Here is an 11,953-nt window from a genome sequence, read left to right as displayed (position 1 = left end):
ATGAACAGGTTAGGGACTAGGAGGAAAGTTTACTTATAAAAAAACCCCAGCATTGGGCCCTATTCAGTTATGCACTGTAATTTGATGACCTGCCCTAAATTCACCTAGAAGTCACTCCTTATTTCTAAATAATCAGTTGAAACTATACCTTCATTAAATTTAGGCAGAATTTTGCAAATAACCAAAACAAAAAACAACAACAAACAAGCAAACAAACAAAAAAACCCCTACCATTATATCAGAATAATAACTTGATAAATACCAATGGAAAATCTCCACAGAAGATAATCCATTACACTGTTTGAATGTCATGTCTGCACATTATTTTCCAATAGTTCAATTCTATCTATCTTGGAGGCATTTACCAAGATGGTGGCGATCTCAATGCTAAGGAGAAGATGGATCTAGGACACCTTATTTTCAAATCTCTTTCAGACCATCATCACATTCCTGAGCGTTGGTGTTGGTTTATAAAATGGAATAAACATTCTAACTTCTAAGAAGTAGAACTATATTATTGACTTATAAGCTACACTGTAAAGTGATTCTAAGCCAGTCATAATGTATATGAAGTGGTCAAATGAGCTCATACTCCTTCATTTGTCTCGTTTTCCTCTTGGCCAAGAAGGCTAAAGCTAAGCTAAGCTTGAGACCTGTGGACCTTTATCTTAGTAGCATGATTTTCCAGCCAACTGACCTACAATGATAATCTAAAACCAAGGAAGAGAGCTTCTATAACCAAATCAGAATGAGAAATACGTCATCTTCTGAGGAGATTTTCCATTGGTATCTATCAAGTTATTATTCAGCTATACTGGTGGTTTTTTGTTTGTTTGCTTGTTTTTTGTTTTGTTCGGTTTGGTTTGTGTAAAATTCTGCCTAAACTTAATGAAGGTGTAGTTCCAACTCATTATTTAGGGATAAGGAGTGACTTCTAGATGATTAAGGACAGGTCATCAAATTACGGCGCATAACTGAATAGGCCCCAATGCCCATTTTGTTTTATAAGCAAAGTCTTATCGAAACATAGCCACACTCATTCGTACATCCTTCCTATGGCTGCTTACAAACTACAAGGGCAGAGGTGCAGTAGTTGAAACAGAGACTGTGTGACCTGCCAAGCCTGAAGTGTTCACTATCCTGTCCTTTACAGAACTTCCTTGACCCCTGAACTAGGAGAATTACTTTCTCTTTACCTGGTGGTACAGTCTGCACATGATATTGGAGGAAGGACAATGTGAGGAATTAAAACTTCTCTATCCATTTTCTTTTATTTCAAGAAAGTCTAGTCGGGTCAGGAAAAACACATTCAAATTGCCTTTTGTGTGTCTATTCTTTGAAGCTGTTTTTCTTTTCTTATTTTTTTTTGTTTTGTTTTTGAGGAAACTGTTAATAGATTTATATTTGGCAGAACAATAGTCAGGTCTCTTCTGTGATTAGTGGTATAGTGGTTAAACTTATGGGCTCTGGAGCCAGAATGCCCAAGTCCACGCCTCAGCAACTCCCCCACCCCCCTGTACAACCTTCAGCAAGTCATTTCACTCTTCTGTGCTGTGGCTTCAGCTGTAATTCTACAACATGCTGTCTAACATTTTAGGAGGATTCGATGAGCTCCTGCATGAGATGACTAAGACAGTGGCTGCCTACAGTCAATACTCAGTAACCAGCAGCTCTTATTAGTACCAATCTGATACAGGATAATCTACAGCCAACGTTTCTTGAGGAGACCATCAGCATTCTTCTTGCCAATGGCGACTTAGGGTATGAATATGTTCTCCATTTCAGGGCTCCCTGGAATGTTTTTCTAAGCAATCTTAAAGTGTGGTCCCTGGACCAACAGAATCAGTACCACCAGGAAATTTCTTAGAAATGTATATTCTCTGGCCCCATTGGAGATTTACTGTATTAGAGACGGGAGGGATGGAGACCAGCAGATGGTGTGCAGGTAAAGGTACAACAACCAGCTCTCCAGTAGGAAAAAAAAAATGCCCCAGAGTTTGCTGATTCTCGTGACTTAAATTCTCCCGCTGTGACTGATTTCAAGTTACCAATGTGACATTATTGAGCAAGGAGTTGGGAAGAGATGCCCACAGTCGGCTCTTCTGAGCTGATAGGAAGAACCTGCTCCAGCACACTGCTGACCTGGAGATCTGTGTTTGAACAAGCTTTCCAGATGATTCTGATGCATGCTGGAATTTGAGAACCATGGCTCCAACTGATCCCCAAAGAGCTTAGTCATCCAGAGTTCTGGAGAGGAAGTGTGGCAGAGTGCCTGGGCTTTGGTAGGAGACTATCTGGGCATGAGTCTCATTCTGCCACTTCCTGACTTTAGGCAAATGCCTGGCAAATGGTTAGGCATAACTGCACATTACTCATTATTTTTACTCTGGCTGCATTCTTGCTGCAGTCAAATGATACTTTCTCCAATGCTTAGAGGAGGTCTAAGGACTTACTGCGCCCCAAGTTCCCAGAGCAAGTCAGCACTGATCCTGTGGTATGTAGACTGGTTAGATTTTCTTGGAGACTTTGTCATATTATCTTTTAGAGATAAAATCTCATAGTGATTTTATAAAGTGGAAAATGGTTGGTCTCACCCCATTCTACATCACAATCATAAAAATAGCCAAGATTAGCATGGTGATTTGTAGACCCCTCTTGTAATGCTAGGTTGGGGTCCAAGATGTATGCAGTCTGGAGGTTCGTTTTTGTCTTTCAGCAACTGAAACTACAGAGATGGGGGGCGGGGTCTAACAAATCCTTCCTGATCATTCCAATTTCTACCACAGTCAAATGGCTGGACTCCTGTGTGTGAGAGGTGCTAGGGAACAGAAAGACCCGCCTGGTAAACTTGGAGTCTAATGAGGTTTCCTGAACTTCCCCAGCTATCATGCTCACACCCAGCGTTCTGATCTTACAAGTGTCTGTGCTGGTCTTCCCTCCTGTTCCTCTTTTCTTGATTATCAACCCAACAGCCACCACTGCTTCTCCCTTGTGAACACAGCCTTGACTTTGTTCAGGGAAAGTTGGTTCCCAATGCGCAAACTTTGATTCCAGCACTCTCCAACAGAACTTTCTGTGGTGATGGAAATGGTCTATGGAGACCACTAGCTTTGGCTATTGAGCACTTGAAATGTGGCCCGTGTGGCTGAACAGCTGAGTTTCTAATTTTAATCAATTTTGAGTTAACTCTAGATTGTTTTATGTGGCTAGTGGCTGCCATGTTAGATAGTGCAAAGAATCGAGCCCATGACAATCCAGTCCTCTTTGCCAGATATTGTCACACTTACCATGTGGCCCAGTCCTGGCCTATAGACTCCAGTGTAAAAGGATGAGGGTGTTTGGGGAAGACTTTTCTTCCTGCTAAGGGGGAGAGAGGTAGTAAGAAGCTCATGCTCTTTTCATGCCCTGTCCTGTCCACCTCCCACACTTTCCTTCCCATCCTGCATGTTGCTGTGGGCAGCGTGAAGTTTGGTGCCTTGGAAGGCCTCTTGTGGCAAAGGATAGAATGACATTAATAAAGAAAGTGATATCTAACATTTTTATAGTGCTTATTACATTAATAAAAAAGATAATAGCTAACATTTCTATAGTGCTTATTACAAGCCAGGCCCTGGCTAAGCAGTTTACATATACTAACGTACATAATGATAATGCTACCAATCTGGAAAGGGATATACTATTGCTCTCTCCAATTTTACAAAGGTGGGAATTGAGACTCAGAGAAGTACAGTCACTTGCCAGAAATTCCACCACCTAGAAGCACCAAAGCTGGGATTCGAACCCAGGGAAACTGAGGGCAGAGGCTCACTGCCTTATGAGAACCAAGAGCATTGCAGACAGGCTGCCTAGCTCCGGAACCACCCATCTCTAGAGTTCTTGTTATGTGAGCTGAACACAAGTTTTTATGCTTAAAGCCACATTAGCTTGAGTGTCCTGTGACTTGCAACCTCAAATATCCTAACTAATGGCGTATCTTTGAGTGAGTCTTCTCCACCTAGAGTACCAGACTGTGCTAGCCCACTGAGTCACCCAACTCCCGAGGGTTGAGTCACAGCAGACGTGGATTAGGAAACCAGCACCATCTAAGGCATGGGGGTGCTGATGTTGAAATACCTAGAAGGAGACGCCACAGGGCTTTCTGTCCCTGCCCCAGCCCAGAGCTGACAGCAAAGCTCTGCCTTTTGGCTTCTGTCCTTTATTTTCTATTTCTGATGGATAAAGTTTGTCCCAACGTACTAGGGGAACGAGAAGCTCCAATAATAAGGAGACTTGAAAAACATCTATAAAAGTTTGCAATGGACATTCTTCAAGTTTCCCCTCCAATTATTCATTATGTCCTCATCATGGAGTCAGCATCTGGGTTTCCCCATCTTGCAAACCCTCTTTTGTGACTAAGAATTCGAGCCCACTTGAAGCTGTATCACTGATAAGTAGGTGTTTGTCTTTCCAGGCTCATGGAAACTTGGAGATATATGAATGTTTCATCTACTCAGTCAGAAGTAAACACAGGTTTAAGAGGATAATGCTGAAAATCTCTCGTTTGTGTCAGCACGCGACACACTGAATGGGGGACAGAGCAGGCTCCCATCCCTAGATGTAACAGGAAAGTCCCCTCCATTCCCAAAGCTACCGTTGGTTGCAGCTGGGTGGCCCTCTCTGTCTCCCCCGCCTTTTCCATTGCCCCTCCCCTTCCCTGCTAGCTCCTTGTTACCACATCTAGAATTAAGTAGAGCCAAGGCTGCAGCAATAGAATGAATGGGCTGACCCACGAGGAGGAAAGAGCAAGTCTAAGTGGCCATGAGTCCCTGGGCCTAGCCCTCACCATTGTCTTCATCTGGCCCTTCATGCATCCAGCAAAGAATTATGGAGCACCTATTACTACTAAGTACCAGATATACAATGGTGGAAAAGTTCTCCCGGTGAGAGAAAGGAAACTGCTGTAGGATCCCTAGGGGGTTTTATTTCTTAATCCAATTTAAGAATTTGGTGAATCCAAAGACCCAACATTATCTTTATATCAAACTTGTAAGTTACTCGGTTAGGCATGACTGTCTCATTTCACATGAGAGAGCATGGAGACTGAGGTCAAGTGACTTTCTCATGGGACGTGGGTGAATGGCAGAGCCAAGCTTCACCCCCCATCTTCTGTTCACTTATTTGTTCCTGGCCAGGGCAGGGCCACCCACTGCTCTGAAGCAGACCCTTGCAAGGTCTTTGACCAGGAGCCCCTCATTGTAGGGAAGGGGGGGAGGCATTGCCTGCATGATCCTGCTGGTTATTCTTTGAAGTAAAAAAGAAAAAAACAACAACAACGAAAAAACCCCCTTAAGATCAAAGGAAATATTTTGTTGAACTCAGTCATTTGTTCTTGATCTGCTGGAAACCTTAATTTAATTAGCAGTACAAACTTTGTGAAGACTTCACTTTCCCAGCTTGGTTTAACCTATACCATTTCTTTTATGTCTAAGTGACTTGAGACAAATAAGGAAAAAACTATGTAACATATCTCATGTAAGCCATGAAGTGTGCAATACTGTCTATCTCATGAATATCTCCCAGCAGTACTGACCTGGATTTACATATTTCTCATGCTCTGATGAGTAATAAGTTAGGGCAAGAAATATCTTGGACCACATTATCTAGTTGTGGTCAAGAGAGGCAAACTTCCCAGATTCCTTGGTGTTGGAAATCACAGCATTTTAGAAAGAAGGGACCAGCATATTCCTCAAGCCAAGAGCTTTGTATATGTGTAAAGAATCCAGTCCTCACAAGAACCTGGGATGTAGGTAATCCTCTAAGCTACCAAAGAAATCAAGAGGCATTCTGGTGGCCACACAGCTTGGGTGGAGCTAAGGTCTGAATCCACATTGGTGGGCACTGAGCCCGGCTGTATTGGTGGTTCACTAAAAGTTCACAGTTCACTAAAAATCTCCTTGTAGACCTTCAGAAATCACCTGGTCCCTACCTCTTTCATGTTGGAACTGAAGTAAGTGGGGTCCTAACACTTAAAGTACTTGCCCATCCCTGATGGAGCATAGATGGAACTCAGGCCACAAACTCTGGAGGGTGTACTTTTCCTTTCCTCTTTTGCAAGGTCAAGAATGGGGAAAGTTGTCTGAAGAGCATGAAGGCCATCCCCCGGGTCCTTGAAGAAATTCTTCCATTCCAGAATGTTTGACTCTTGGCAAGGGGCCTACAAAGGCATTTAAGCCCCAAGAGGATGGGTCTCTTCATTTCTGTTGTGTATCGTGTGTGTGTGTGTGTGTGTGTGTGTGTGTGAATGGATCTCCCCTCCTCTGTGGGGCTGCATTCATTGTAGACACATATCTGCCTTAGCATTTTGCTTCTAGGAGTAGTACCTGTGGACGTGGAGGTAGCTCTGGCCAGGATTTCAGGTCCTGATCTATTTTATGCTAAACCTATTGTTTGCAATTGTTTGAGTTCATCAAATCCCACAGTGGACGTGTCAAATGACTCTGGTGATAAATAACGCGGCTAGACCTTGAGCCAGTATTGGTCCCCACTACTCTTATTTTTCCTTTTCCTTCCACCTGCTAATAACAACAACAAAAAATCCCCAAAACCCAAAAGATCTTGGCAAGCGACTGTGCGGCTGCTAATACTGATGATATATGTTCTCTTTATTTTTTATTTATTTTTTTAAAAAAATTTTTAATGTTTTACTTATTTCTAGGAGAGAGAGAGAGAGACAGCGTGAGCAGGGGAGGGTCAGAGAGAGAGGGAGTCACAGACTGAAACAGGCTCCAGGCTCTGAGCCAGCAGTCAGCACAGAGCCCGACGCGGGGCTTGAACCCACGGACTGCGAGATCATGACCTGAGCCGAAGTCCGGCCGCTTAACCGACTAAGCCACCCAGGCGCCCCTTCTCTTTATTTTTTAAAAAGGCATGCTCATTTTTAAGAAAAAGAGAGAAAGATGGAGGGAGAGAGGAAGGCAGGGAGGGAGGAAAGAAAGGAAGGGAGGGAGGGGGGAAAGGAGAGGGAGGGGAGAAGGGGAGAGAAAGGGAACTCACAAGCCACTTTTGAGAAACTTTTAAGAGACTCCCGTTTCTTCCTTACTCAGGAGTGGTGGACAGTCCTGACTCCCCCTAGAAGAGTCTCCATTGACTCACACTAAAATGATCTCGTGTGGACTGTGTGGCAGCAGTCTGAAATTTAACTTGCACGACAGGGCTGCAGCTTTCAGAAACCCAGCGCTATTTGTACCATGTGTCTTCCCTGTGCCCCACCCCCACCCCACCCTTGCTTTCCCTGGAAAAGTTCTTAAGCTTCTTACGGGAATTTGCTCCATGCGATTAAATCCCCACCAAGTAAATTGTGAGCTTGGCATAAATCATCAGTTTTGTTTTAGAGCTGCATTCGGAAGAGTGAGTGAAAATGAGATAAATTCCTTTCTAAGGAGGCTCCTAATTCCTATAACCTAATGATATCCCCGAAATGTCACTGAAATTCGGAATCTGGGGAGAGTTTGCAAAAACACAGATTGTGTGTAATTTGTGCTGAGAACTATTTCAAGCTGGGTTCCAATGTGGGAGAGAATACGAAGGAAGTGGGGAATGTGCTCCAAATTTTGTGTGCCACATTTAATGCATTTTCCCTATCATTATTATTATTTTCTGGAACATGTCTACTGAGTCCAGTGGCCCAAACAAGCTGCTATTTACTGAAGCTGGGTGACGGAGGCATAGGGTTTCGTTGTCCGTACTTCTATGTTGTTGTGCATGTTTGACACGTTCTTTAATAAAGACAGAAAGAGAGAGGGAGAGGGAGAGAGAAAAGGAAGAGGAAAGAGTCAAGGCAATTGTCATGGCTGAAGTTCTGGGCTGTTCTCAGCTTGCAAGAACTGTCGAGGAGAGCTAAATAGAAGCAGAAAAGCATTTAGTTCAAACTCATTTTCTAAGGAAATTTTTTCTTTTAGTGTTTTCCTGGAACCTTAAAAACACACTCAAAAACTGTTTCAACATGGTCTGGCCTGGCGGGGGTCTGAGATGGCAGGAATACAAGACAGTTGAGAAAGCCTCTGACATCCACTTCGCGGCTGGTTGAGATCACTTCCACGTAGAATTATGCCCAGTAAATTAGGAAAGGAGGCTGAATCCAGGAATCCTGAGATCCGTCACGTGGCTGCCACATATTTTCCATTTTACCTGGGGGGTCAGAATGTGGTGCTTCAGTTTTGGGTTTTCTTGATCATTATGAACACAAGGCTTGCTCTTTTGAGTGAGTCCCTCTCCCGCCCCTTCCGGACAAGCAGAAGGTGCAGCCACACTCAGGGCCAACTGTTCTCTGTTTCAAATTTTCCAGTGGGAAAAAGGAATGTCTATCCGGCAGATTATTTCACCTTCCCTCCGTTATGCCAGGGTAAGCCTCCTAGACCGGCTGGTTCTTCTCCTGCAAGGCTGGCAGCACTGGGTAGTCGGCGGGTGAAGCTGAGCTGCTTCGTCCTCCACTGTCTCTGTGGCCCCAAAGGCCGCTCTTCCCCCGGGGGTGTCGACCAGCTGACCGCAGGCCGAGTGCTCCAGTGCTCTGGCAGCTCAGAGGACAGAAAGAACCCCGCCATCGGTGGGTCCTGGAGGCTGGCGAGTCCCATTCTGCCTGTCATTCCATTGTCTCCAGGGATCACCCAAGTTTCGGCCCCTCGGGTAATCTGTTTCTTTCTTCTAGTCGTGCACCATATTGGTCTGTGGGTCTTTCTCATGGATTCCCAACTCCTCTTCTGTTCCCAAGCCGACTCCTTCTACAGGGCTGTGCGGGGTCCATGTTCCAGTGTGGGTGATCCCTTCTGTGCTCTCAAGGGTCTTCAAAGGATGCTAAGCCTAGCTGAAAAATGGCTTTCTCCAGATTAATCTGGTTTTCCACTTTCCCACATTTCATCAGCTGGGTGGGGGATCAGCAGCACGCCGATGGTCCATGGTCACTTGCAACCCATTCCCCTTCTTCCTTCTGGACAACTGCCCCTCTCTGTTGAGTCCTGGACATTTTGTGATTCCTCTCCCTTTCTGCCTTGGTGTCTCTTATGTGATCTCACCTCTCCAATTCAGTTAAGCTGTGAGTGTACGTGTGTGTGTGTGTGTGTGTGTGTGTGTGTGTGTGTAGCTATATAGTTTCAAGACCCTGGCTGCAATATCCAATGACTTGGATTCTACTTTTGGCTTTGTGCTGACTAGTTGGTGTGACTTTGGTCAAGTTATTGAATGTTCAAGGGTTGTTAGCTCTTGTATAAGATGCAGGTAAAGGATTTGGGAGAAGAGCAGATCCATACAGAGCATTGGCATGTTTCTGGTATAAGCTGGTCATCGTTAACCATTATTGTATTTGGCCTGCTTGCTTTCGTTCCCAAACCCCACACCATCTGAGGAAACCACTGTTCTTCAGAACCACACAATTGTTCCCCACCAGAGACCCCTGACTGCTTTACCTTGGGACGTGCATGTCCACCGCGTGCCTGTCCCTCTCTCTTTGACAGCATCCTGCTCTATGTGCTCTTTATTGCCAGTTTCACTTCCTGCTTATGCATCACATCTTTGTCTTTCCGGATCACCAGCGGGGACCCCTCAGCCTTGGCCATGTGGCTTATTTTCACTGCAGACCAGAAGGGCTGTGATGTGTCTGTCATTCATCTTATATGAAGGTCATGGTTATTCTATGGTTATATTTTCATAATTTTTCCATTATAAGGATCAAAAGGGAAAATGAGTCATTCTTTAAAACCTTGTGCTTAGTCAGTTAAGTATCTGTCCGTTGCCACTCCCAGAATCCTCATCCTACAGTTTCTGAAGTTGGTCAGGAGTAATTACCTCATTTCTTGGGGACGCGGTAACAGAGTGCCATGGACTGGGTGGTTTAAAACAACAGTAGTGCATTTTCCCACAATTCTGGACGCTGGGAATCTGAAGTCAGGGTGTGAACAGGGCTCTGTGAGGGAATCCATTCTGTCCTTCTCTCCTAGCTGCTGTCGGCAATGCGGGGGGTTCCTTGGCTTGCAGACCTATCACCCGATCGAGGCCTCTGGCATCCAGAGCCTTCTCTCTGTGTGTCCAGGTGTTGAAATTACCTCTTCTTATAAGGACACTAAACATATGGGATTAGGGCCCACCCTAAGAATCTCATTTTCACCTGATTACCTCTGCGAAGACCTTTCCAAACAAGGACACATTCACACGTAGGGAGTTTGAACTTCAGCCCGTTTTGAAGGGAACGCAATTCAACCTGCAATATGGACCAACTTAAAAAAAAAATTTACCCTGGTGACCTGGGCACTGGCAACTTCTTTCTGTGGGTAAGGCCACTTGCTGGCAGCCTTATAGGGCAGGCATGGAGCTCAGGACAGGGGTGTGGGGGCCTGAATTTGGCTTCAAGTGTCCTTATGGTGCATAAGGACACTTGCTGAGTCTTCATTCCTGGGCTCCCCACTTTGAGCCCTCTCCTCCCCACCCCCCCACTGTCCTCAGTCCTCCAACTGTTAGTTTAAAAAGGATATGTTTAGTTTAGCAAATCAACCAGATGCTTTTTAAAAATGGAGTTAGTTTAATGAAAAATTCAAATGTTTATTTATTTTTTTTTAATTACATTTTNCACAATAGTGAGATCATGACCTGAGCCAAAAATCAAGACTCAGACTCTTCACCAGCTGAGCCACCCAGGTGCCCAATCAAATGTTTTTCTTGTTTTTTTGTTTTTTTTTTTCTTAATGGGTAAGAACATGGATCGCTGGTCTCTTGCCCTCTACTCCATGCGTCCTTCTCTCCACGTGATATAGCCACAAAGAAGGCCCCCTTTTGACCTTCCTGGTGCAGCGACCACGGCTCTCCGGAGATCATGCCCTCCCTCCGCTGGCGTCAGCAGGTGACATCAGATATATGATGAAATTAAATGCCTTTTCCCCTTGAATCTTATTTTCTTTAATGTTTTATTTATTTCTGAGAGAGAGAGAGAGAGAGGAGAGAGTGAGCGGGCAGTGGAGGGTCAGAGAGAGAGGGAGACACAGAATCTGAAACAGGCTCCAGGCTCTGAGCTGTCAGCACAGAGCCCGACGCGGGGCTCGAACCCACAAACCCACGAACTGTGAGAACCTGAGCCGAAGTTGGACGTTTAACCGACTGAACCACCCAGGAGCCCCATCCCTGAATCTTATTTTAAAGCTTCTGAGACACCCAAATTTTCTTGCCTATAACTATCAGCAGGGGTTGGGTTAGGGGAGAGGAGGGAGGAGACTACTGGACCCGAATATTATCCCTGGCCTGACCTCGGTTCACCTTCTCACGCCGGTTCAGGGTTCCGGAACACGTATGTGGTGACCTTAGTATAGGGCCGATTCTGGATGCCCGGTCAGCTATTTTCTCTGCTGCCAGAAAATGATTTTTTTCCCTTCCAGAAAAAAAATAAAAAGAGTGGCCTCTCCTTTTGTGAAAACAATTCACTTTGGACAATATTAATGATACGACCTGAGTTTACCCCAAGTGGATTGAAGGTTTGCGTTCATTGCAGTGTGCTTTGACTGCAGTGCCCCCTAGTGGATTCTTGCATGTTATACAAGGTTCTCATTTGNATCCATCAGTCCTCAGTTTTTGTCAGCATTCAAGAGTCTCTCATGGTTTGCCCTGAGAATGTATTTTAACAAACTTACTGTTCCCTAAAGTGGGTCCATATTTTGTTTTTGGTTTTTTTTTCCAACTAAAGTTCACTGCAATACATGACCAAATTGTGTATATGCATAATCTTCTGATTGTTCACATGACATTTTCTACACATCCCCTCTTTGTCGTTTCAGGAAGGAGGGAAGAAGAGAGAAGGGAGATCTAATAAAATAGGCACAAAAGAAAATTACCGTGAGGGATTTTGTGCCGTGGTTGGTAACATGATACATGTCTAGAAAACTAAAATATTGAAAATGCGACTATAGTGAAGCTTTCAAACTGAGATTATCATGAGTAA

The sequence above is a fragment of the Crocuta crocuta genome, unplaced genomic scaffold (assembly GCF_008692635.1).
Source record: "Crocuta crocuta isolate KB4526 unplaced genomic scaffold, BGI_CrCroc_1.0 scaffold51, whole genome shotgun sequence".
NCBI classification, from domain to species: Eukaryota; Metazoa; Chordata; class Mammalia; order Carnivora; family Hyaenidae; genus Crocuta; species Crocuta crocuta.
This window is presented reverse-complemented; position numbering follows the sequence as displayed.